Source organism: Heliangelus exortis, chromosome 13, assembly GCF_036169615.1.
Source record: "Heliangelus exortis chromosome 13, bHelExo1.hap1, whole genome shotgun sequence".
In the NCBI taxonomy this organism is placed as follows: domain Eukaryota; kingdom Metazoa; phylum Chordata; class Aves; order Apodiformes; family Trochilidae; genus Heliangelus; species Heliangelus exortis.
Window position 1 is genome coordinate 13,256,772 of NC_092434.1, and position 26,213 is coordinate 13,282,984.

Below are 26,213 nucleotides of genomic sequence, written 5' to 3' on the forward strand. Positions count from 1 at the left end.
TAACTCTCAGCCACCAAAGCTAACTACTAAAATATCTCACCAATGAGCACCCATCAGCTTCTTATAATCAGTTCACTTTAACCTAAGCATATTAAAGAATCAATATTAATAGGGGCAAAGGAGTGTCATCCTGCAATGCTGTCTCAGGCTATAGGAGTCAGCTGAATTCAGTGTTTTACTCAAGCTAACATAATGGGAAGAAAGAGCTTACAAGCTGAAAAGGCAAGGAACTATTAAGGGGTAAAAGAGCTTCTATTTATATGTTAAGGTCTTAGAGGTGAGTGCTCAAAACAATTATAGTACTATACCTCGGTGACTGAGTATCCTTTTAAATATAATCTTGATTCACAGGTAACACCCATTTAATTGCTCCTTTCATAAATTCTGTACAATCCATACATCACCTATGAAAACATCAAAAAAGGTTTTGCATAACAGCAATACAATGGAATGTTATGTTCTAGTGACTCACCTGCTAAAGGTAAAGCCTCCCACTGATTGCAACTATCATCCATCATCTATTTTGTAGGCTGACTAAACTTGTGAGAGCACAAGGCAGACAAAAATGCATGAAAAATGACATGGTACCGTCTTATATTCCTGCTGCTGGATAAAAAACTTCCTATGAATGGGGCACACATTTTCAAGATCTGAATCTAAGGGCTTGGTTCCCTTCATCTGGTTTATCTAGTAAAGTACAAGTCAGAAAGGAAGCAGTGTATGAAAATCTTTCTTACTCTCACAGAATGAAAATTAGGTGCGAGTTAAATTGATTCCAAGAACAGGAAAATGAAAAAAAAAAAAAAAAATAAAAAAAAATTGAAGAAGCAGCAGAAGTGCCATTGAGAGCAATGACAAAGTTGGACTTGCTTCCATGACCTAGCAGGCTAGAGAGATCATTATGATGGAATTTACTAAAGTTACAGTTACCAAACAGCTCTGAGATGGAGGAACAGTTACCCATCTGCACTTCAAACACAAAGGAAATGCTAATGCTAAGAAATACTTATCTTGTTTTATGCATACACTTGCATTTCACTACATGAGAAAAGCAGGTATCTCAAAAGCACTGATCCTATGCAAACTGAAGAGCCACAGCTTTTTTGTTTGGTTGTTTTTTTGTTTGTTTGTTTCCATGCTAACAAATGAGCTACTACATACAAAGTGCCACCCAGAAAACGACTGATCCTTTCTGCAACAGTTACAAGGAGAAAGCAATCAATGCGGGCTGTGTCTTGGAAAACATCAAATGATACATTTTCTTTAAATCCAGTAATCTTCAAAATCGATTTTAATCCATCCACACTCCTTGATCAGGGAGTGTTTTCAGGGAGTGCAGTTTTATCCGTTTGACTTTTAAGTTTTTGTAAAGTCTGTGCATCCACAATCACCCTGCAGTGACAAAGTGCACAGGTACACTTGGCATTTTATGGAAGTTTGAGACTCTCACCAATGTAATAGTGCAGAGAATTTTCAGTGCTTCGTTTCTAGGAGCAGATAATTGATAAGGTTTGGAACGTTTCCCCACCATGCCCCTCAGATCCCCTCACTTGGGCCAATATGACTTAGTTTGCTGCTTGATAAGCAAATTTGCCATTAATCTACAGTATTTATATCGAAATGATTCCCATTTAAAGGAATACTAATAAAATGTAATGAAAACTGAAACACATCAGAAAATTTACATCATTAACAAAATCTTACTGTTGCCTGAAAATTCTAGGAGCAGCCAAGATATCTACTTCTGATTAGACCATGGATGGCAACAACATCATATGCTTTGACATGAGTGACATTAAGGACTAAAGCTTTTAGTAAGTATAATAATTGGGGTCACTTGTGTATCCTAAATAAGTGGAATATTGCTTTGAAATGCTGTTAAGTAAGGCAAAAGTGGAATTAAGCTAAAAGTATGTTTTTTTCTGTAACTAAGGACCATAGAAACTTCTTTGCTAGTTCACACACATATTTTACTTTAAAAGTACTTATAATTTCCTAAAATTATACAATCTAATCAACTGTACTTAAAATCATATGAATATTACATGTATATATGTATATACATATGTATATAACATGTAATATATTATATATATAGTATACATATAATATATATATAATATATATAAAAGTACTGAGTTTAAAATTGACATTTAGACAGCTCCATTATCTATGTATAATTCTGTATAGAGGCTAAGAAAAAGCATTGCTATTCAGCACAAGCATGACTTCATTTAGTCCTGAAGTGCTCTGTTTAAACCTAGTGTTTATATGTGACAGAACTGAAAAAAGTATCTACAAAGAAAAATAGCAACTGAATTTTCAGCCATGGACTATGTAATCCTGGTTTTGAAGAGCTGCTGACCTCATGCTCCACCTGAATTAAGGAGGATTTTGCCTATGGCCACCAAGCTTGTGTTGTCATCTCTGGATACAGTGCAGCAATTTCAGTTTCAAGGAACAAACCCAAAAACTGGACATTCCTAAGAGGCAGAGCTTGAGCACACTTCTGGAAATTTGATCTCACTGTGATCCTTGAATAGGAATTAAGTTGCTGAGAGATATCTTTATAAACACTGCTTTCACCTTTTAGCTTATTTGAATATAACTACATACTACAGCCACTGTTTCTAATAGACAGTCTTTTTTCTTGCCAGTAGACTACTTAACTGAAATTATACCCCCCAATTACAATTTTTAAAAAGAACAGAATTCAGGCTAATATAGCCATAGGAAGCTTCCTTACTTCATCTTATGAGAAATGGACGATGATGAAGAGGGCAAGAAACTAACAAAACATTCAGGGATACATCTGAAAAGGGTGTAGATCCCCATAAGCTTTGCAAAAGCATGAAATTCAGAATAATGCTAAGAGTTTTCAAGACTAAATTAAAGGAAAATCTCCTCTCCACCTGAATTTTAAGACAATACATAACATAATTTGTTATTATTATTCAATGCTTCACAGGTAACTGTAGTAAACATTTTTAAATATGTTTCCTGTTACAAAAAAACCCCAAAAGAAAACAAATCACAGAATTCATCTTGGTAGCATTGCATGGACTTCTAGAATATATTCTAGGATATTCAGAAGTATAATCCTTTTGCTGCTCTCTATCATCCTCTCACCTCAATTGCAACGTTACACCCCTACATCACCTGCATCCAACACCTTGCCCATAAAGAAAGAGCCCTGCTCAGTGCACGCATCTGTAGTTCCGTATGCAAGGAAGTAACAAAGGAAGCTTTAAGAATGGACAGACTTGATTTTAATTCCTTTTATTCTTTTTCTTATACTTGCTGGTATTTCTCCACCACTGGCATCTATAATCTCACTTCAGCTGCTTTCTTACTGGTACCACTGAGCAGGAATTTATTTTGTGCAAGAATCCACAAAACATATACAGAAATATCAATATGCCTTTAAGGGAATAATTAATATTTTCAAAAGCCTCCTTAAAAATAAGCCATAAGAATTTAAACAACAAAAAGCCCTGAAGTGAGCCCATAGGACTGCACTGATTTGGGGGTGGGGGTGGTGTTAATGCTCAAATGCAGTAGAGCACTCTACATACAAACAGTAATAAAAATCTATCACTTAATCATTTACATGTTGTGTAAAACAGCAGTCTCCTTTTAGTTAAGAGCTGCTTTATGTCGTTTTCATCGATACAAATGTTGTCCAAGTGATTGTGTGGGAGAATACAAGAACAGACTGTAATAAAATTAAAAATAACTTTCCAAGGAAATAGTATTTGGAAGGATTAATTACAGAAGTTCAAACAGGAGGCCAGATGCTTTCCCCTCACTTTACTGTAGAGCATAGAGTATGCCTGTAATAAAACAGGGAGGAGAAAAAGCTTGTCAAAGCAAACTCATTCAAGTACCAGGTAATGATTCAAGATACCATTACAATTTTCTGTGCCAGAATATAGTTTATCTGGTCATTTTTCCTCTATGATAAAAATTTAATCAGCTACACTACTTTGTGGAATAAAATAACTGTCCCTTTGCCATCATTCCCATATAGCAAGTATTTCTCAAGTGCTGAATACATGAAAGAAATTGGTACTGTGAGTCTATTCCCTCCCTATGTCAAATTTTCTAGATGCATTTTCAAGACAACAAAGGCCAGAGATCACAGCTGGAAGCAGTACATGCAGAACAACTTTTCAAAAGTTTATAAAATATTTGGTTTGATGCTTTCCACTTATCAGTTCATAATAAAAAAAGAGTTGTTTTGACTTGACAAAACTTCACTAAATTTCACTTCAATGTGCTGAAATAAAGTATACGCTTAAGTGATTTCTGTCTTGGGGTCCAAAGTCTTGACTAGAGAAAATGTGTGGGTTTTTTTCCAGCTTAGTATTTTCAAAAATATAGGACTGATTCTGTAAACAAGAGCTAAAAGAAATGACATAGAATTTTCTAGGAACAGCCATCAATAGCATGTTTTTCAAGTGTATTTAAATAAAGCCCTAGGGAGAAAAACCCCTATAGAATTATTAATACTTATTAGATGACAGAAAAAGTAATTGAAATTACTTTCCTTTTTCTCTCTCTACCAATCTGTTTGAAAGTCCATTTTATGTAATAACAATGATGCACTGAAAGTTTTCTACAAAGGTAAATCCCTCACATCTACAGTGAAAATCCACTAACAGTAAAGCTGGTTTCTATATTGTTTAAATGTAATGCACTACTCAGTCTAAATCATAAGGGAATAAAGCACTTAAAATAGGGTGTCACATTTCAAGGTAATAAATAGCAGATTGATTCAACCTCCCAGTTGATCCTGCAGTTTACTTACATACAAGATGGAAAATAAAGTACTGAAGCCACTGTGATTTACTTCTCAGAAATGAGACACTCTGTATTAGTGTAAATGAATGCAAAAGTCCTGCATTGACAATTTATTGCATTCTTAGTCCAAGCCCTGATTAGATCAAATTGCAGGCTTTCTGAGCATACTGACTATACCTCACTTCAGTTTCCACTTAATACTATCAATTATATATTTAAAGAAAAGAAACAAACCCAAACCTACCCTCACCTCAAAGCACAAAACTAAGTTTCTCCGGTTCACTCTTTTTCAAGAAGAAAAGGTTTATCGATAGTTAGGGAAAGGTCTTCCACCCCATTACTTAAGAATGTTTACCTGTGTGATTTTTCTGAGAAAGTCTTACCTGAAAGAGTGGAATTTGAAGGAATTTTCAGCCTCAGTAAAGCTCTGAAATCACAGCTTTATATAAATCCAAATCTCTCTCCAATAATGTTAAATGGAATTGAGACAGAAAATTACATTTAATAGTAACACCTCAAAAGCAGAAGGCAGGAATCATGTATTTCAGTGAACTGGCTCGATTTCTTCCACTTAATTCCTGGCATTTTGGATGTTTTCACATTTGAATTTTATTAGCTTTATTAAGCAAAAATTGTACAGATGGTTTTAAAATAGAAATTATTGCATTTAGATCTGAATTTGCCTACTAAATTTTTTCACTGATAAGGATTTATTTAAAATTCAGAGCCACTTTGCATTAAAATCTGACCTACATCCTAATTTTAGCCCTCTTTCCTAATACTGAAGATCAAACATCCATTATTGCTTTACCATGCATGTATAAATTGCATACAAGGAGACCATACATTTTAGTTACTGTCAGCTATGCATTTCAAAATACAAATGGCCTTTAAAAGTCAATCTACAAAGAAACCACTGTGATCTTTAAAAACCACATGCACAGTTTTAATGTGCTAAAATATTTCTTCAAATTTTAAAAGTTTTGTCCAAACAAATTACTTTTTCACACTAAGTTACATAGATGTCATAAACATGACATATGTCCCCCCTTTTCAACTCAGAGCTTTCCTGTTTTGAGCAAATACTTCCAACAGCATCTCTATCAGTTAGACTTAGACCATCAGGAATAAAGTAGTATAAATACTTGCCCAACCACAGTGCACATGGCCAAAGCCAATCAAAACTTTCAAAATAGTTCCACTGAGTTTAACCATTTCAAATACTTGTAGTAACTAGAACAGAAAACACAATACTCCACTTCCATAACAACCACAGCCCCACTGTAAAGATGACAATCAAGACCAGGAGAACGATCATAAATAAGCTGTTCTGAGAAGCTGACAACTTAGCCTCACATGACAGATTTCTAAACATCATTTATATCCATAAAAATGCTGTCTGCATTGAAATATATGGAACAGCAGAGTCATCTAAAATTTCTACTGAACAATTGCTGCTGCCACTATTGCAAGAAATGTAAATGTGAGCTCAATCATCAGATACATATGTTGTAAATTAATTACTAATAATGCTAATATAAATAATAATAACTAATATAATAACTAACATAACATAATATGTACAATATATAACTAATATAACTAATAACAACTAATATACCTAATATAAATTACTAATAATACTAATATAAAGAAAACATGCTAAGGTACTGAGTCTCTTAAATGTATAAGCTATCATATGCAATAATTTTACCTCACTCTTTAAATCTCATAATAATAGTTTCCTGTGGTTTTGCAAAAAATATTTGTAGCAGTGCTATCACACAATACTTTCAGGAACAAAACTTATTTACCTCCTAAACATATTGCAGGATGGACAGGAAACAGTCAGCTATTCCACATCAGTTTCCAGTCTTTTTCTTACTGCCAATTAATGCTATTTGTGTTTCCAGAGAGCCCTGCCCTGCTTATTCCAGAAGTCACATTGTTATTCCTTATTGTCTCTACAATAGTGCCATGCAGATGGATGTTCACATTTTAAAGCAAAGCACAGGAGAGACTAAAGCATCAACAGTTCTTATAGCCCTGTTAGAGAAAAAGAAAACAAAGTATGTGGGAGCCCAGCTGAAGGTTCAGCTTGTGTCTATGCACCTCAACTCTGAGCTCAGCGTGCTGGGCTTTGAGACACCACAAAAATTCCTGACCTTCAGTTCAGACTGAGGAAGCCCAAAACTGCAATTTAATTTAAGGGTACCTTTACTAATAAACTCTAGAGTAGCAAAAATATTTCAGAATTCCCACAGCTAGGGCAAATCTGCAGGAACCTCTTCCCCCAGCCCCTTTACCTGTTATGATCTTTTAGAGAACAGTATGATTATTTCACTTTTTACCACTCACTGGCTTAAAAATATGCAGATTTTCAGCTGCTACTTCTTTTCTTAATCCTACAGTAACTGGCCTTCATAGAAGAGCATCTTGGCTGCTACTGACTCCAACCTTTGCTACTTTCCTGAACTAATTTATTTCTTGATAATAACTGGTTCCACGAGCCCCCTTTCCATCAGCCACCTCCATGGGAGCCCCAGCCTGATGAAATCTCACCAGCCTCTTTCCTCTTCATCCTTCTTGGCCACTCAAATGCCTCATTGCTAAAAATCTTCTTGCAGATATCCCCAGCTTCTTTTTTTTTTGCTTTATACCATGTAGTTAAAAGGTTTTCCTCTAAGTCTTTCCCAGCAATTTGATGTTTTCCTTAAAACATCCCCTCCACAAATTACTACATTATAGAAAAACATGTTTGGGGCTTTGGGAGGTGATAATTTTTGTTATTTGGCTGGTTAATTCTTTTGGGGTTGTGGTGTATTTTTGAGGATTTTATTGCTGTTCAGGAATTTGTTCTGTTTTCTATTTGTTTTGTTTTGTGGGGGGGGTTTTTTTTTTGGTTTGTTTTCTTCCAAAGAGAGCCTTTCTTGCCCTCCTAGGAATTCCATAAGGAAACTTCAGGCTTCAGGCATCAGTCCTGACCATCCTGTTTCTCCAATATTTGTTTCTCCAATAGAGTTTAGTAATTAATAAATCCCAGTTTCACAGATGATTTTTTTAGACCGTCAATTTTTTTATATTCAAGACATTTTTTTGTACCTGAAAACATTTATCTACTTTTCCCTTCACATTCTTTTTCTAGTAATATAAACACAAGCTGCAAAAAGTTGATTATTTTACCTTTCAGAGAAGGAGCCACAAAATAATCAAATTTATGCACTAGTTAGAAAAAAAAAAACAACAAAAAACCAAAACGGAAATAGAAAAAATAAAGAGCAGCCTTCAAATATTAGGAAGATAGTTGCTTTCAGGTGACCTATTTTTTTGTATTTTCTCAATAACTGCTTAAACAGCATCTCCAACAGATTTTTATTCAAAATGACACCAGATCTACCCTGCAAATATGTTGGGTAAATACAGTGTTTTCTGCCAATAAAAGTCCCCTGGGTATCTGAATAATGGTCATGTAATTTGTTTTTTAAAAAAGGAAGAAAGCAATACTATAAGTAGAGGACTAGAATTATTTTATTACATTAGTACAGTAGTAATATTTTATTAGTTCTAGTTGAAAAGTGGTTTTCTATACCTGCTATCTTTTTGCAAAATGTCTGATGTCTGCCCGTGAACAACTACAAATGAAAGGCCCTTGTCTTCAAAACCCAAACTAGCAAAAATTGTAATATTAAGGACCTTGAACAGGAGTAGGGAGTAATCCAGTTCTTTAATCTACTAAATATTTTAAAGGTTTGTCATCTGCACTTTAATGTCTATCTTTTCACCAGGTGCATAATAGCTTTAACACCACAAAAGAAGGATCTATACATATCTCTTATGCCATAAAACACTAATCAGTGTAAACTTCAAAGCTTTTACTTGAGAGTGTAAACTTCTAAGAAAGATTAGATAACTACTGAGCAGGTGCAATTCAGGAACAAGAACAAAAATAGATGGACACATCATAAAGGAAGCTTGAGAAAGCTGTTGCTAAAAAGAAAAAATTCCATCCTTATTAAAGAGGAAAGACCACAGGAAAAAAAAAATAATTTAAGAATGCAATTACAACATCTGATAAGGATAGCCAAGCATAATGCAAGTATTTCTTCAAAACCTGAGTTTATAATCCACCTTTTCACAGACTTCAATATTCTCTTCTCCTGCAGTCATATCCATCATATTCCATAGAAAAACTTAACTGAATTTTATTCTCATTAAAGGGCAAAATGCACAGTCCTAACTTGCACAAAATTTGACAATTCTCTTTAAAACAATATTTTTTTAATAAAGCATTCAACACTTAAATTCCAATGCTGGAATATTTACTGAAGAAAAAATTTCATAACCTCCTAAAACACATTCAAGTAAGTCACATCCTGAAGAAATCACAGGCACCCTTTCCATTTTGGAATGGAACTAACCATAAAGCAACAAATGTAAGCTAAATGTACATGAAAACTTTGCTATTCTGATGGCAAACCATTTCATTCACACCCAAACTGAAGAAAAAATTTGTATTACATTTTGTAATTTTGAAACCTATTGTCTGATTGCTCTCATGTGTGATGAAGATGGCTGTTATTAAAGTAACAGTTTAGCATACAGAAATAAATGAGTCCATTGCCAGCAATCTCACCAAGCATTAAAGAGGGTTGTTTACAAAATATATGACTTCCAAAGTAAGTTAAGAATCAAGGACATATTTATTAAATATTCACCTTAAGATGCCATTTTTTAAATTAGGTTTTTTCATTTTTATAATTTTAGAATAACATGTAGACACCCAATTATTTTTACTGTAATTACACTTGAAGGTAACTTCTATATATAAACCTGGTTCTTCTGGAAGCAAGTTCTCAGTATGCAGCATGCACTTATACACTGCAAGGCATATATGGACACTGGTCCACAAATTTCATATGCAGAATGTTTCTTAAGAAGAAAGAAAAGCAAAGAAATCCAAGTCTCCAGCATGTGGTCTTCCAGGAGGAATATTTTCTTGGGGCCACTTTGAGAGGGCTGAGGCAGCCACTGCAGACATTTGCTTCCACCAAGGGATGGCAGAGGAGCTGCCTAGACCCTCAACAACTGCAAGAAAAGGGTTTATATAAAAGAATCTGACCAAGCACCTGCCATTTCAGACTGGTGCCCATCACTAGTGTGGTACAAGGGCATGGAATGTATCAGAAAAAAATGGCAAAGAAGTCAGGGGAAGAGAGAGGAAGAAGGGTTGTTGCAACACAACAAATCTCTGGTTGAGAGCAAGCACAGGTGACAGGAGTACTGTTTAGATCTGCATAACAAATGTATTCATTGTAAATAAAATTGCAGGATTACAATCACACCACTTTAATTTAGAAATGTTATTAAGTCCAAATTATATCAAAATACTCTTGTTCCATCCTTACATTTCTAGTTCCTAGAAATAAAGGGAATTATTTTGTACACAGTGCTTGGTACTCTTCTTGCCTAGTGGCCACCAGAGGGGTGAAACACAAGTTCACACCCTTAAAATGCCAAGAAAGCCCATCTAAGACACTGTGTAAAACAATAGAGAACATGTGAATTGAGGAAGTAATAACACAATATAAAAAAATCTTCTCACTGAGGTGGCATCTAAATTACAAATGTAGGAAACGATCATTTCTGCAATAAATTAAAAAGCGATACAGTAATTCCTCTGTCTTCTTTCTCAAGGAATAAGCCATTTCCATGCTGCCTGTGAACTGTCCTTTGGTGATGTTGCAGAGCTACTGCTACTGAATAGCTAAACCCATCCAACTTTCATTTATTTTCACTTGTGAAAAAAAGGAAACTAGTGCAAACCTAACATGTCTACACATGCACTATTATTATTTAGTGTGTATAATGTGACATACAAATAAGCTGTAATTTTTAGCATAGGGTGCTTCCTCTGTTCATTGTAGGATGTCTTTTTTTTTTAAAACTAATTAATATGATATTAAATATTTGGTTATCAATCACCCTAATTTAGCAGTCTTAAAGAAAAACAAAAGAAGAACCTGAACAACAAAATAAACCCAGCAATTGCTTATTTTGTGCTGAAGGTTATAAACTAACATCAACTAGAATTCATCAAGGCAGAAAGTGATGTGCCAGCCTAGTCACTTCTGAGACACATCAAGAAGAACAGTAACACTTTAAGCAAGATACAGACAGCTGTTCTAACAACCTGAACAATGGACCATAAGTCTCACTTGTAAATTAGATGAAGCCACTCTTACCCACCTACCTACTCTAAGTCCTCATTTGGCAGACACTCAGCTTTGATCAAGAGTTCTGCTGCAGTAGAAGGGCGCAGAGCTAGAAAATAAATGTGCTGCTTAAACATAACTGAAACACAGCAGCTCACACAGAAAGGATCCACAAGTAGAAGTTACAGATTGTTTCTGGTGATCACAGAGCTACTCTTTCCTGAACAAGTTGTCATTCTCACCTTACCTTGAAACTGAAATTCTCCTTAATGACAATAAGTTACTGGTTGACAGCAAATAAGCTTGCCCTTCCTATGCACTGACCAGGTCACACAAAGAAGGGGAAGGTGAGTAGCCATATTAAAATGCTTTCTCTTCCCCCATATCCCTCAGGGAAAGGTCCTTCCACTGTGCCAATGAATTTCTTATGGCTTCCTCCATCATAAATACTCCGATTAAAATGTAAATTCAACCAACCTATCAGCTTCCCATTAAGAGGACTCTTTAAAAACACCATTAATCAGCTGAGAGATATGTAGTGAAATACCACTTATCAATTCTAACTGCTTATGACAGTTAACAAAGCTTTATATTTGCCCCAAACATGTGCTGATCTATCAATTATGCCAGGGTTCACTCTCACGCTAATTGTACATTTTCTTCTCTAATGCATTTTTGCTGTTATCTCATAGGCTAATGAAAGCCAGGAAATCAATACATATAAATTATACATGCAAAGAAGGACTGCTGTGAACATAAAGTTTCTAATTAATTGCACTTGATTAATTTATATCCTTTAATTATCTTGCTAAGCCACAAACAACATAAATATCCTTGCAATCTGGTTATTGCTATGTCAGTCATAAAAAAGCAGACACAGTAAATCTATGAAATATAGCAAAGTCCATTGCCAAAAAACATGGTATGGCATAACACATAAATATAACTGGACTTACTCAAGACAACTATGAATAATTTTAGTGTGACAAATTACCACTAAATATGTTGTAGAGTTATCTGACTAAGGTTATAATGATGTTGTAACTTTACACGTAGAGCACAGAGTAAGCAAAAAGCAGGCTTATTGTGCAGGATTACGGGGTTTAGTTTTATTTATAAAACAAATTTGCAATACAGATGGCAAGCTGTACTGATATCTGATTGGTTAGAGTCAGGGAACAAATTATCAATATTTTAAATCAGGGTATTATGGTTTTTCTGCACACAAGATCACATGGCAATTTCTCTGTAGAGTTATCTGAAAATCAGAAATGCACAATCAGGACATAATAACTCCAGACCCATGTCTAAGCAGAGTTAAACAAGAGCTACCATATTGTCTTTTGTAAAACATAATTGGCCAAATATAAATTCTTCCATTAGATGAAGGGCTGTAACTGTAGATTTATTTTTTTCTTTTCCTTTCAAATTTTGTCCACTTTGGTAAACCAGCCATATGTCACTGTTCAGAAACCTAATCCTATCAATCCACCAGGCTTGCTCTTTGTACTACACAACAGTGTATAACTGAATATCTGTATCTACAACTTTCATAAACGCGTAAAAAGAAACTGTATCTGTCTACAGGGAGACTCAGACAGAGACCATCTGTCAGTGACTAAAGCTATTCTTTAAAAAAGAAAACATTCATCTGGGATTTGCCCTTTAAAGAGTAAACCCACTTAACCTCCCAATAAGATTAACTGTTATTTGTTTCCATTAAACAAAAATGACCATGCTAATATGCATTTAATAGTACTAACAATGAGAGAAACATGAACGCCTACAATTTTAAAAATTCTTTAAAATCATAAAACTTGCTATTTCATGACAGCTATTTTATTATTCATAAATAACTTTCATCTTTAGTTATAAGCTTTATTTCCTGAACTTGACACTAAAAACAAAAAAAAGAAAAAAGGTAAATATTGAAACTAAAACAGCAGGCTCTTGAGTCTGCCACATATTATAGCTAGCAATGACTGTATATAAATTAAGTCTGAATAATGCATATAAAAACCCAATACCTTAGGAACACTGATGATTTTCACCTGTGCCCTCAACATCTAGGCATTTACAAAGAAAGGTATTTAACTAGATTGATTATATGAGTCTGAGGAGAGTTAGTAGACGTAATGGAGACTTGTGCTGTTGCAGAGAGAGGCAGTGTCACCAAACCAGCCTGAAGCTGAACTGAATAATACCCTCATGTCTCATCCTGAGCTGACAAAACACAATAGTACTGTCATGCAAGAGTCCCTCTTCTACTGTGGAAAACACAGCTGGAAAAAACCTTTAAATGTAGGCAATACCTTCCATCCCAGGTCTGTCTTTATACTGGGCTTTTTTTGTTGTTTGGATGGTTGGATTGTTTTTTTTTTTTTTTTGCCTGACCAAGTTAGTGAGATGTGCAATAGTAATTAATAAAGAATATACTAAACCATGAAGGGCTGAAGTGCAAAACCTCTCAATATTAATTCCTGGATCCCCAGCTTCCTGTTTTGCTTATAACTCTGCCTCTAAATTAACCTAGGTGAGAACTACAAAAGGTGTCCTCCTCCCATTGGGGGAAACCTGAGGAAAGTTCCATTAAGTCTGTTTCCACTCTACACCTAATTCAAATCTTACTGGAAAGAGTGGGAACAGACTTACCAGGTCCAGTTAGCTTTAATCCAGCATTCTTCATTAATGATAAAGGTACTGTACAATCAACAAAGATAAAGAAATCAATCCTTTTCTTATAAATTGACATAAGCTATAAGGAAGAATTGTCATATTGAGAAGAGGAATCATTCTTGCAATTCAGTACAGCTACAAAAAGTTCTCCCAAAAAGAGGGAATCCAGAAAATACCACCTTCATTCCCTCAAACACAAAGTAGACTAAGAACCAGAAGCAGAAGAAAAAACCTCAGGCATGCAAATCTTATTATTCTAAAAGTAAACAGTTGATGCATTCCTTGAATATACTGTATCTAAGATCCAACACAGAGGAAAAAAAAGACCTTATTGTATATAGAAAGTGTTATGCAGAAGCAGATATTTTAAGCTTTGTTTTAGTAGGTATCAAATCCATATGAAGATGCAGTCATTTCAGACTACTAAATTCTCCTTTCTATTGAACAGGTAAGACCCCAGCTTTTAAAATAATGAAATCAATCTTTTCATATTGTTTTTTCTGGCTTCTGTTTCTTCCCTGCTACATGAACACTTTCAGGCTGGCGTTGCCTTGTGTTTGTGTACTGTCTGTAAAGCTGAGGCTAGACAGCAAATTTTGTCTTTTCATTACTTCACAGAAAGAACAGAGAAGAACAAAATTGGGAAAGGCATGAATTAACAAGGATCATGTTTAGCTTCCTATAACATAAATGTGAAATTTGCCACATGGCAGAAAGCAAATGCACGGAGCAATCAATGGTCACCAAGAAGTAACTGAAGGCACCAGATAGTTTTATCCATCCAAAAAACATCAGCTCAAAAGAAAAGCTTCGAAGTACAAAACTTCCACCAGAGTTCAGTGGATTTGTCACTTCAGATATAAAGCACCTAGATAGAAGCACAGCACTGAGGTTTGACTGCAATTACCTTATCTTTCCTATTTTTAGTGACAGAACCACATTATTATAGTGCATTTTATAGAAAACCTTCCTTTACTGAAATACAAAGACTGTAATAAAGACAATACAATGTTTTGAAACTGTTTTAAATCCTTCACTCAGCTTTGCTTCTACAGATTTAACATGTAGGGATTCTAATCTTACTGCTACTAATTAGAGCTTTAGTGTAATTGTGCCAACAGGGTGCTTGGCATAATAATTACTATTGCGAGCTTCTGGTGGAACAGTAATGTGGCCACATAATACAGATATGTCTCATATTGTACAGCAGTCACCTTTGTATGTTGACTCTTAAGTTGGATTTTAACCAAGTAAGGGGTTATTTTGCCTTTATTATAAAGCTCAAAAGGCGTATACATATGCATGATTTAGGTATTCATTTTTTCCTCTTTGAGTCGTTTGAATATTAATTAGGAAGCAGAAAACTAGAAGGCATATTTTATTCCACGTCCTTCATAATTTAGTCTAGTTTGGCAAGGGAAAATGAACAAAAAATGCTTACATTGTCAGGTCATATTTCTAATGCAATACTAGAGTTTCTTAGGATAATGTCCTCAGCTGCAAAATTTACCATAATATAAAACAAGTTAAAACCAGAGGATGAGTAAGACAAAAATCTGCATTTAGAAAGTGCCAGTGCTGCATTCCATTACAGTCTTACCAGTTTTGAAACAAATCTTTATGTAACTATTTGAATAAATCTATTCAGTGAAATACAAAACACTTAAACCTAAGGGACAATGCAGGAACACTAACAAAGATAAAGAAGAGCATTTTTGATCACTTAGCATTTACTATCACAAGTTTCATACAATGAAACTTTGTTAATGATGTAAATCTATAGTGAAATAACACTTACCAGCATTGAGATGTTTTTAGTTTTGTTTTTACCTCTAGAAAAATCAGCTTCAGCCATATAATCATTAAAAAAATATATAAAAACCTCAATTATGGATTTGTTAAGAAGGACTTGAAAAGCTATTTAAGCATGCAAACCCCGCACAGTGTAATAAAATAAAAAGTAATAGGCCTTTTTCAGTCTCACTGTAGAATCTTCTTTTTAAAAAAAAAAAATGTGAACTCTTTAAAAGAAAATCTACAGCATGGAGCCTGAACCAGAGCCCCATCTAGAACAGACAGGCTTGTTTTTACTGCCCCTTAGTGCTTCTTTTTTAAAGTGACAGGAAACCAATTTCTGATTACAAATCAATAGGTTATCATGCTACCATCAGATGGTAAATCTTGCTGTTGATATTAGACCATAGAAAACAGTATCAGGAAAGCCCAGGTGTTGCCATTTTGATGCATACAAACCCCAGTAAACAGCACTGCTGTTCTGTAACTCTGTATTTCCAAGGAACAATTCTAACAAGTAATGTATGGCCTCCTTCTCACGTGGGGGTTGCCATCAGAATAAAAACTACAACAAATAGATCCTATACATAAATGCATCAATTTCTATCTCAAGAATAACAACCACTGAAATGTGCTGTATTAGATAATATAATGGAAGTAAAAAGTATGTATGTTCCTGTCACACAAAATACCTTTTGATGAAGTCTCTTTTTTCTTTAAGCTTTTAAGATAATCTTAGAGAAATCATCAAACTATAAAAAGAAATCAATAAAACAGAAAAGGTTCCCATCACCCCTAAAAAAATCCATAACTTTTGCATTTTAATAGAGACACTACAAGACTATACCAGTCATTTTCTTTCTGATGTGTTCCTTTGATTTCACTCTTATCTCACAGGACTCTTGACTTTCCTGAGAAAGGGATTATTGAATTGTATGTCTCCCTCAGATGCTCTTGATCATTCAAGTAGTCTGTACTTAAGAACGTTACAGAGTCTGCTCAGCTGCTGGCTGCTTGGGAACTCATCAGGGACTGTCATCTTAATATTAATTGGGTTTTGTGCAGGAATCCCAGTCCCACAATGAGAGGGTTTCAAGAGAGAAGATTATGCCCAAAGCCAGATATAAAGGCAAACATATTTAGCACAACAATTATGATAATTGCAGAAACACTCTGAGAAATAAGTAAATCTGATTAAGGGCACTTCTACATGATCAAATATTAATCTGATGTCTTCACTCTAACCTGGTTTGAACATAAGAGGCTTCTTATGGTTTTATGTATTAACAGATTTGCAGAAGCTGAACTCATAGTACCTAATAATATGGTACATCCAAGTCAATACAGTAAAAGGATCTTTACGGAATGTAATCCACTTAAATTAAAAATAGACACAGATTGAATCATAAAGCTTAAATTAAAATTGACGTACAGGCAATCAATAAAACATTTTTATATAAAGTCTCTTATAAACTATCATAACATTTTTTACATCTCTTAGCATAAAAACTTGTGGATTTCTTTTCATAGAATAAAAACTGTATCACTTCAGAACAAATAATCACAGATGCCACTCAGACAAAGACTTAAAAATTTCCAGACTCACATAATACCCTGCAAATTAAATGTACCTAAAGTTGCAGACGTGAGATTTCTCTCTCTAAAAACACGTGTATCAGCTGGAGAGATCTGAAGTATCCTTTTAAACCATTTCATCTTTAAAATCACTGTGATTTATAAGAACTGTGGGCCAACACTGTATATCTGAGTAATGACTAATAGGCAGTGGCAGCAAAGTAAGAAGTATTTGCAATGCTGATTTCCCTACACACATGGGCACACACATGCTTGTATATAAATGTATACACATACAGACCCCTTCATCAAAATTCCACACATAATGATTAATATTCTGTACATATTATATTTGATACTGTCATGACAAGTGTTATGCACAGACCCGTTTTGAGGAAATCTTAAATATATATGGTCTGCATACTTTTTAATATAAATTAGAAGAGGTAGAAGTAATGTCTGAGAGCATCTGCACTATATTTGCATATTCATTTAACTCAGATGAAAGCTTCCATGTATAGCTAAGTTTTCAAAACTGAACATAAAGCATACAAAAAGTATTACAGTAATATATGCACAGAAGCATTCAAAAACAGGTAATATACCAAAATTTGTAATACAAAAATTAATTATTTCAACCTGAGAAAGCAACAAGCATAGATGCCTATCTATCCATCTTTATTTGTAAGCATTAACTACATATAGACCTTATGTGAAAGGTAAATCTTGCCAGCATGGCTTACATCCCATAGTAATTAGGCTTGTGTTTCTGCTTTATTAACTCTGATACAACAGTGTCCTGCCCTCTGTCACCAGGGGTACTAATAGATGATAATCACTACGATTTGGAAACCATACAAATTAAATGATGAAGTGAGATGAAGTGTACTAATGCAATGAGTTCAAGGACAAGCAAGTCAGTCATTTAAATACTTATTTTCAAGACCTCAAATCAGAAATCCATAAAGATATTAGATCACAGTTTACAACAACAACAAAAATATTTACAAGTTAATAAGAAGTGTCCCTGAGACATTATTTTAAAAATGACACTAAAAAGTTTGCCGTACACAAGCTTGCCTTACTTTCCTCTACAAAAAAACCCCCAAAAACTCAAACCCAAAACATTAGAAATATGTCTTAATTATAAATACAATGAAATCTTTAAAAGATTTAACTCTCCCAGTAGTCAATTTTAATTTTGTGTGGACACCAAGTATATTTTTCCAGTCTAGTGCTTGGAGGCCTACAACAGCCTATTGGAAATACATTCTCATCTGCAGTACTACAATGTTGAAAATTAAATACTTATTCTTAGCTCCTAACTACAGTTTTATTTTGTTTCTTAATTTTATTTTCCATTAATCTCACAGCACTAGTACTGCAAACCTACTGTTAAGTTTTTAATAGTGCTTAACTATACAGAAACATAATTCAGCTGACAAAAGTAATTTAACCATGAATAGTTGTTAGAATTTTCTTTCCGAAGTTTTTAAACTGTTAGAATTTGTTAAAATTTTGAGAAGAGCTTCAAATACTGAAATGTCTGTTTAAATGATAAATTTTCTTTCAAAAATTATTAGCTTGATAAGAGAAAATTAAAGCACTGACATTAATATACTAAATCTGAAAATGTTCACTGTGCTTGTTTTTTCAGATCCACACCTGTCTGTGGTAACTTATCCAAAATACATCACTTCATTACATTTATTCTTTTCAATACACAAGACTTTTAGTTTCAAATTCTTACATGTTCTAATGTAAACATTTTAGAATGTAGAACTGTATTTCAGCATACTTACTGAATGCCAAGTATGTTTCAGTATAAACTAATATTTTTTAAGTGAAAATTCCTGTCAGTCTTTATTTAACAAAAATAAGTAAATAGGTGAGTGCAGCTACTTAAATGTATTATATAGTTATGTAAAAACCTGCTTCTTGGGAAAACAACCCATGATTTTAAAATCAAAGTCACAATTTCCTAATAGTTTTCTAAACCAATATACTCACCTACAAACATCCTGCCCTACTAGGTTTTGAATTCTACTATATATCAGTTTAAAAAAAAATGAGGATGCTCTGCAGAAACATAATTTTGCCTGGGCCTATATAATGCACTTTAAAAGCAAATACTCTGTACTCTTTTTCAAGCTAAGCAAGAACAGTAAACTTTTAGGCATCACTTGTAACAACAACAACAAAAAAAATGCTATTTGTACCTTATTCATGCATATTGATGTAAAGACATTTCATTCTTTGAAGTGTTACAATAAAAAGCAATACAATTCTGCACATGAAAACTATTTTAAATTGCATCAAAATTTAACAGTGTAGGTCTGGCCTCTAATGATCTCACAATCTACAAAAGATTTACTTTGCCACAGTGCAACTGAATGTATATAAACCCATATAATACAATTCCATCTCGTGTTATAAATCTGAAACATTATTATGACTTAAAAAGAAAAATGTCCTAAAAATTCTAGTTTCCAAAAAGGCTTAATTGACAAAAGAAATACAGATACTTGACTAAAAATCATCCAACTAGCCACTTTCTGTTCTGAGGAATTGTTTTCTACGGTTAGTACATTTACATCCATTCAATTCTAGATGCAGATTATGGAAATTAGATTTTTATCCTCCTTAATGTACACTGTTTTTATTTATGTTGAACTTGAATCCATTATCAGAAACAAAGCTGCATACATATAACCCTAACCAATTGCTGGAGAAGCACACAGACTACTGCTTGTTTACTTTGGGTAGACTCATCTTATAGGCATGCATTAAAAATGTTGTACTTGTCACTGACTAATACAATGAATTGAAACCTTGGAACATTCTTATTTACAATTCAAGTGCTCCATGTTTGATTCTTGCATGAGAATTTTCACTTAACCCTTTTGTTAAGTAACTGAATCTGAGCACTCTACAGCTACACTGCAATTTAAAACTAAATGCAAGGTACTTTCATGTGCTAGATACATCCAGAGTATACTACCTCACTGTATACTTTTTAGGCCTTCAGGTAGTATGCAGTATATAGTCAAATATTTCAACTGTTTTGTCCAGTTCACACAGCTAGGGTTGAAAGAAAAAAAAAACTGAAATCTCCCTCATCTGTATTCCATAAGTAAAAGGCTTAGCTGCTGTTTTTACTTACAGATCCCAGAATTTCTCTCTTCTAAACTATTTTAGCTCTTAATATGAAAGTTTTATTACTTATTCTGTCAGAAAATTCAAACCTTTACTAAGTGACATGAACAGTTACAGTTGGTGTAAGTGTGGTTGTGTACCCCTGATTCCATCAGAAAAAAACCCAAAACACTATATGGCATATGTTAACATCTAATAACTGAAAACATACCCAGTAAAAGAGTTCCCCAGACTTAAAGGAAATCACTACTTAATTCCACAAACATTTGTTTCAGCTCAGGAATTGCACTAGAAACTTTTAGCTTTCTTGTTCAAAAATTACTCTAGTTGATATTCAGAGTCATAAGATGCTGCATAGCACCATCTGCTGGATTGAACAATGGGCTTTGTAGACAACATGTCCAATTATTCTTCATGTTATCTGAAATCTAAAAAAAACCCCCCAAAAAACCCTAAAAAAGAGACATTCCACTCACCTTAGTTCCACAGGATTTGTAGAACTCTGCATATTTTCACTGTAGAAACTGAAAAAGAATGAGAGACACAGATGTATGCGTAAGAACATCTGAAAATCATACAGAGATGAAATCTGAGCACAAGGGCTTTATTTGAAGGAAAAAAGAAAACTGAATTTCCGTTGTCCCAGTCCAGGGAAGCACTCATTTTAAACTGTTTCATAGACATTATTTTCTTTTCTTCAATCTAAATACCTATTTGAAATAAATTTAGGAGGTTGCTGGATATTGAAAGAGTACTTCTTTCAGGCAACATCACACCACTTCAGTAAGTGCTGAATTTCAAAAGAGTTAATTTTATTTTGGATTACAAAGAATAAAAATATTAAGAAATTTTAGATAGCTAACTGCTTTTGTCCTGCCTTCATGTATGCAAGCAAATTAAAACTAAGTGATACCATTGTGAGATTGACACCTAAAACAGTTTTAGGAATTTCTTCTGAGAAATTACTAGCAAGCAAGTTGGGAAGCTGTTTACATTTACATTTTTAATCTTTTATTGCTTTATGAGAGCAAAATACAGCCAGCCTCACTTAAAGTGGAATTGTTTGCCACATCAACACAAAAATTAACCATCTTTCCCCCACCAGAATGGGGCCAACCAGACCTCTGAATTAAGTTTTTCTATGCAGTTTACATTTGAGTGATAGCTATAGACCTGATGCAAAAAATAAAGACAAATTCTGTAACATTAGCAAAGCCACTTGTATAAGCACCACCATAAAACTGTAGGAGTACAAATGACAGGACCAAACCTGACAGCCCTTTCTCAACGACACCATTCAAGCCATGGTAGCAGAATTGTACAGATGGGAAACCCAGATTCTGCTTACACCTCTGCCTGCTCCCTGTAAATTAATTTGTTTACTTGATGCCTGTTTCATGAGGTGCCTAGAGGCCTTAACTGGTACATGCACAGACCAAAACCATGGCATGTTAAGTACCCACTGTGGGGTCCTGGCCACAGTGTGCTCTGTGACAGCTTGATGATGAACAGCTGGCCTGCTTCTGGAACATGCAGAGCACACTGGGCAACAGGAGCAAGAAACAGGTAAGCAATGTTAGGAGAATTCATCCTTCAGAATATTAGGACAGGTTACTTTAAAAAACCCTCCTGCTGAGCTCTACAAGCTAAGAGTGTGCTTAAAACTCAGGTCAGTCCCTGGTAAAATAAGTACACTCTGACCAGTTTCAGCAAGAGTGAGCTCACGGCTCCAGGGCAAAAATTAAGTCAGAAGAATCCCTCCCCCAACAATTCACAGACAAATGCTGTCGTTAGATCTGCCAGTAACTTCAATTAGTAGATTCAGTACGTCATGTTTAAGCCACTGTAACAGTTGAGATTTAAAAAAAGTCAGAGTAGTCTATTTTTCCATCCAGCAAACTATGAATCAAACCAGCGTGACTGCTTTCTCCTGCAGGGACCGGAAAAATCTACCAGGATCTGCAAATCCGAGGGACATCAATGCTTGTCTGTACCACAGGACTGAAGATAGAGACATCCAATAATCCTGGCTAGCAGTGGTAGAAATAGGAAAAGATGAAAGTGATCAAGTAATAGGTAAGAAAACTTTTGAGCAGGCTTATCAGATTCCTCTGGCAGCAGTACCATGTGTCAGAACAGACAAACCTCAGAAAGAGAGAAGTCCTTTAGTTTATACTTCTCTTTACCCTATACGTATTTTTTAAGAGTTTTATTTAGTATAGTTCATCCTGCAATATGCTTCTATTTCAAATTATATACAGAAAATTATTATTTCAAATTATAACAGAAAACTGCCACTAAACTTCAGTGACTCAGTAGTGGTAAGTACTAAACATAATGATTTTTGTTGCTGTGGTGACATGCAATCTCCTTGCTGGAACATCACATGAAAGTTCTTAAATCAGTGTTAAGACCACAGTAGTTGTTAAATAACAAAAGAAATCCAAGCACAAACCCTCCAAAAAAGAAGGAGAAAGTGATCCAAAGTAGTATCTCCACCTCAACTATATTACCAACTTGGCACAGCCTAGACCTGAATTCTGCATCTGCATCTTTAATTTACCAACACGGAGCACAAATTCTTTCTCAGTTTCTTCCTTATATCATAAAGGAATAAGCTTGGTAGATCAGAAAACTGCTAGATATTGACTATTGGAAATGCAGGAAAATGCTTTGGCATAAATCCAGAAAGAATAATTTTGGTATTAATACTTCTCAAATAAATACTGAGTATAGCTGCCTAAGAAGGCATATGTGTGCTTTAACATAAGGAGGAGTTAACTCAAAGAACAACCTGTCTTGTACTAAATTAATGACTGGCTATTTTAATCTGACCTGAAGGAAGAGAGTAAGAAAGGAGAACTGCAAACACAGAAATATATGCACCAAATACTACATATTACAAGAAAATTTAGAACATTAAAAACAAAAACACAAAGAAGTGAAAAATAGGAAAACAAGTTTTGAGTGATGGCTAAATTCACTCCTTAAATTCTCTTAGATTTGCTAGTTAAAAAAAATAGTAAGGGGAAAGGACAATGAAAAATGGTTTTCTGATGTAACGTGCTGTGACATTTTTCTGAACAGACTTAAAAGTCACAATACCAAAGCAGTACATGAGAGTCTGCAGAAAGATGATTTATTCCTTTCATCTCTGAGCTTAACATATATTGGCTCTTCTGACTACAGAGAAGCTATGTTATACTTTCCAGCTCCTGACTCTGGCCTGGCCTGCTTAAAACCAATTCTTTTCCCTAGCTTTAACAAGTGAAGTAGAACATGATCAAGCCTGCAACAAGCCTGACCAGGGTTGAAACTGTTGAGGAATGTGAAGTCATACAAAAACTATGACCCACATGGTGTAAGGTACCTTCAGCAAGTTTGTAGATGATCCCAAGTTCCTTGTGGGTGAGAGTATCCTACATTCAAAGGGATCTTGCCAAGCCAGAAAAATGAGACAAAAGCACCCTCAGAGAGAAAAGGACCTTCTTTGGAATACAGTAGCTTCAGACAGGAGTCCAGGCAAAGGACCAGGTAGAGGCTCTGCAGGAAAAGGTTTTACAGGCCTTAGAACAAGTAAGTTTCCAGTCATTGGAACAGAAGCCCAAAGAGACTTATTCTCCAGCCTTTGAGATTTACTGAATCAAACTGGAATAAGCCCTGAGCAACTTCATCTATCTGGGAAGTCACTCCTGGTCCAAGTAGAAGGTTGGACTAGATAAACTTTCTCAGATGTAGCATAAGAGCTCTAGCACAGAATTCATAACAGTGAACTAGTTTCTGACATCAATGAGAAATTTACTCTCCAAAACTGTAGATTGTTGGTGAATAACCAGTAGGAAACATACAGGTGAGAGAGAGTGGGAAAATATAATTTTAAGAGAGTGGATATAATAATTTAGTCCTTTTTCAAAAACAGCTTGCACATTTGACAGCATTATTTACAGCTAAGTTTTCTAAACTTAGCTGCTGCTTATGTGTGGGCCTTCCCCTCAGTAACAGAATTTTTTGGTTTAGGTAAACAAGACTCCAAACCAAGCCAACGAGTTTCCAGAAGAGCAAAACTAATAAACTCTCCTTTTCTGCCAAGTTTTTCCTCAAGGTTAACAGCTCATGTGGCTTCCCTGATTGCTAATATTTTAAAAATAATTTCTAAGATTGAGATTACATTATACCCTTTCCTCTCAGTGGAACATGAACTTTTTCTTCTCACCCTTGTTTATATTCCTAGGACTTACAGAACTGAAATACCTTTAAGACTTCTAGCTCTCCATCACACTACAGAGTGACCAAATTCAAAGAGCTTTCAGGAGCAGATGCATTGACACCTTCCTCACAAATGTCAACATGAATGCCCCAAAAAAGTCATCTCTTTTTCAGCAACCTAAAAAACATATGCAAGCCATTTAACTTGGAAGTTCTGTATGCATTTTCAGTAATTTCCAGTTCAGAGCAGTAACTCTAATTGGTAGGTATCAGTTGATCCAGAGGTCTAGAAAACTAAAATGACTGCAAAGGATGGCTTGCCAGAAAATTCTTGTAATGAATCAGAAAAAGAACCCTATCATAATAGAACAGTGAGTGTGTTCCTATGAAACTGTTAGGTGAACATTTCAAGAAACTTCAAGAAAACACTCCCATAATGTAATAATCGATTCCAGAAACTGTACAAATGGAATTATTCAATACATTCTTTCAGAAAATGGTATTTCAATTTTAAAATTAAATATCAATCCTAATTGATTTGCTTCCCCTCCTTGAATTCCTACAGGCCTTCTCCTTTTCTCAATTTAATAAGTGTATTTTATAGATTAAAAGCCAAGTGTCTGTTGCTAAACTATTCCTTTAATTCAGAAAACATCATGAATACTGTACAGATAATGCAGCAAGATGATAAACATGGTATCTTGGGAGCTGAACTTTACTGAAGCATAACCTTGATACAGGGTATCTTCAAGGGAAAACTCAATAACTACACTAGCATTAGGTGCTTAGATACTGACAAGGTAATAATTTGAATTATTCCATCTTGGAACTTCCTTCACAAAGCAGCTTAAAAAGAATTAGCAAGAAAAGGCCCAATTTGCTTCACTGAATTTGGTTTCAAAATTGAAGGAAATATCTAAAAAAAGATGTTTAAACATCTAAGCTCACAAACCCAATAAGGGTAAAGCTCAAAAAAACCTTGAAAATCAGAATCAAAATGAACTGTTTAATATTATTCTGGTCTGATATTCACAGAAAAACTGTCTTCACACATAGTGCTTATTTTTTTTCTGTATTTTGAGGGGTTTTTTTTTGTTGTTGTTTCTTTGCTTTTTAGTTAATATGTTGGTGCAGGTTCTTTATTTGTATTGAAATAAAAATCTTAGTAGTAAACTGGCATTCCTTTAATGTGTATAACCAGAACTGTGGAGCTGGGTCATTAGGTGTTACTTTAGGCATAACCAATTTGGTGTGGCTATTAGCACACTACAAATTAAATACATGACTTACTGCTTTGCTAGCTTAAGAAGTCTTCACCTTCACAGCATCTTTCCTTTCCAGTGTTTTCAAACATGCTCCCAGATCTGTAAAACAAATATTTTGAAAAATAACTCAAAATGTACCTATTTAGAAATTAACTCAGTTCTCAAATCTCATTTTTAAATGCTGTAACACATTAATCCAATCAAGCAAAATTTTGTGCATCATACCAGGATAATCTCAGATTAAGAAAATTGCTAAAGGTAGGAGAAAATTACTGTTGTCAAGTTCTGGGATTTGACTGGGCCCCACCAAGTGGTGAAAAATTTGACTGTTCATGGTGACTGACTGAATCTTTTGTTTCCAGAGATCCTGGGTAGGAACAGGATTGGGCGTAGGAGACAGAAGCCAGAACTCTCTAGGTGAAAAGCAATTTTATCTAAATACAGAGCAGAAAACCCTACAGAGCTACTCCAGGCCTTTTCAATATGAAACCTAAAAATCTCCACCAGCAGTAAATCCAAGGCAGAC

The 26,213-nt window shown here is 34.6% G+C and overlaps 1 long non-coding RNA gene across 1 annotated transcript in view; it reads right to left on the minus strand.

Annotated features, from left to right (window-relative positions):
• The window catches only part of LOC139801884 (uncharacterized), a 421,250-nt gene that overhangs the window by 114,460 nt on the left and 280,577 nt on the right, over positions 1-26,213 (minus strand). Inside the window, exon 4 of the long non-coding RNA XR_011728379.1 lies at positions 20,693-20,740. This is a non-coding gene — a long non-coding RNA (uncharacterized lncRNA). The remainder of the gene's footprint in view (positions 1-20,692; positions 20,741-26,213) is intronic.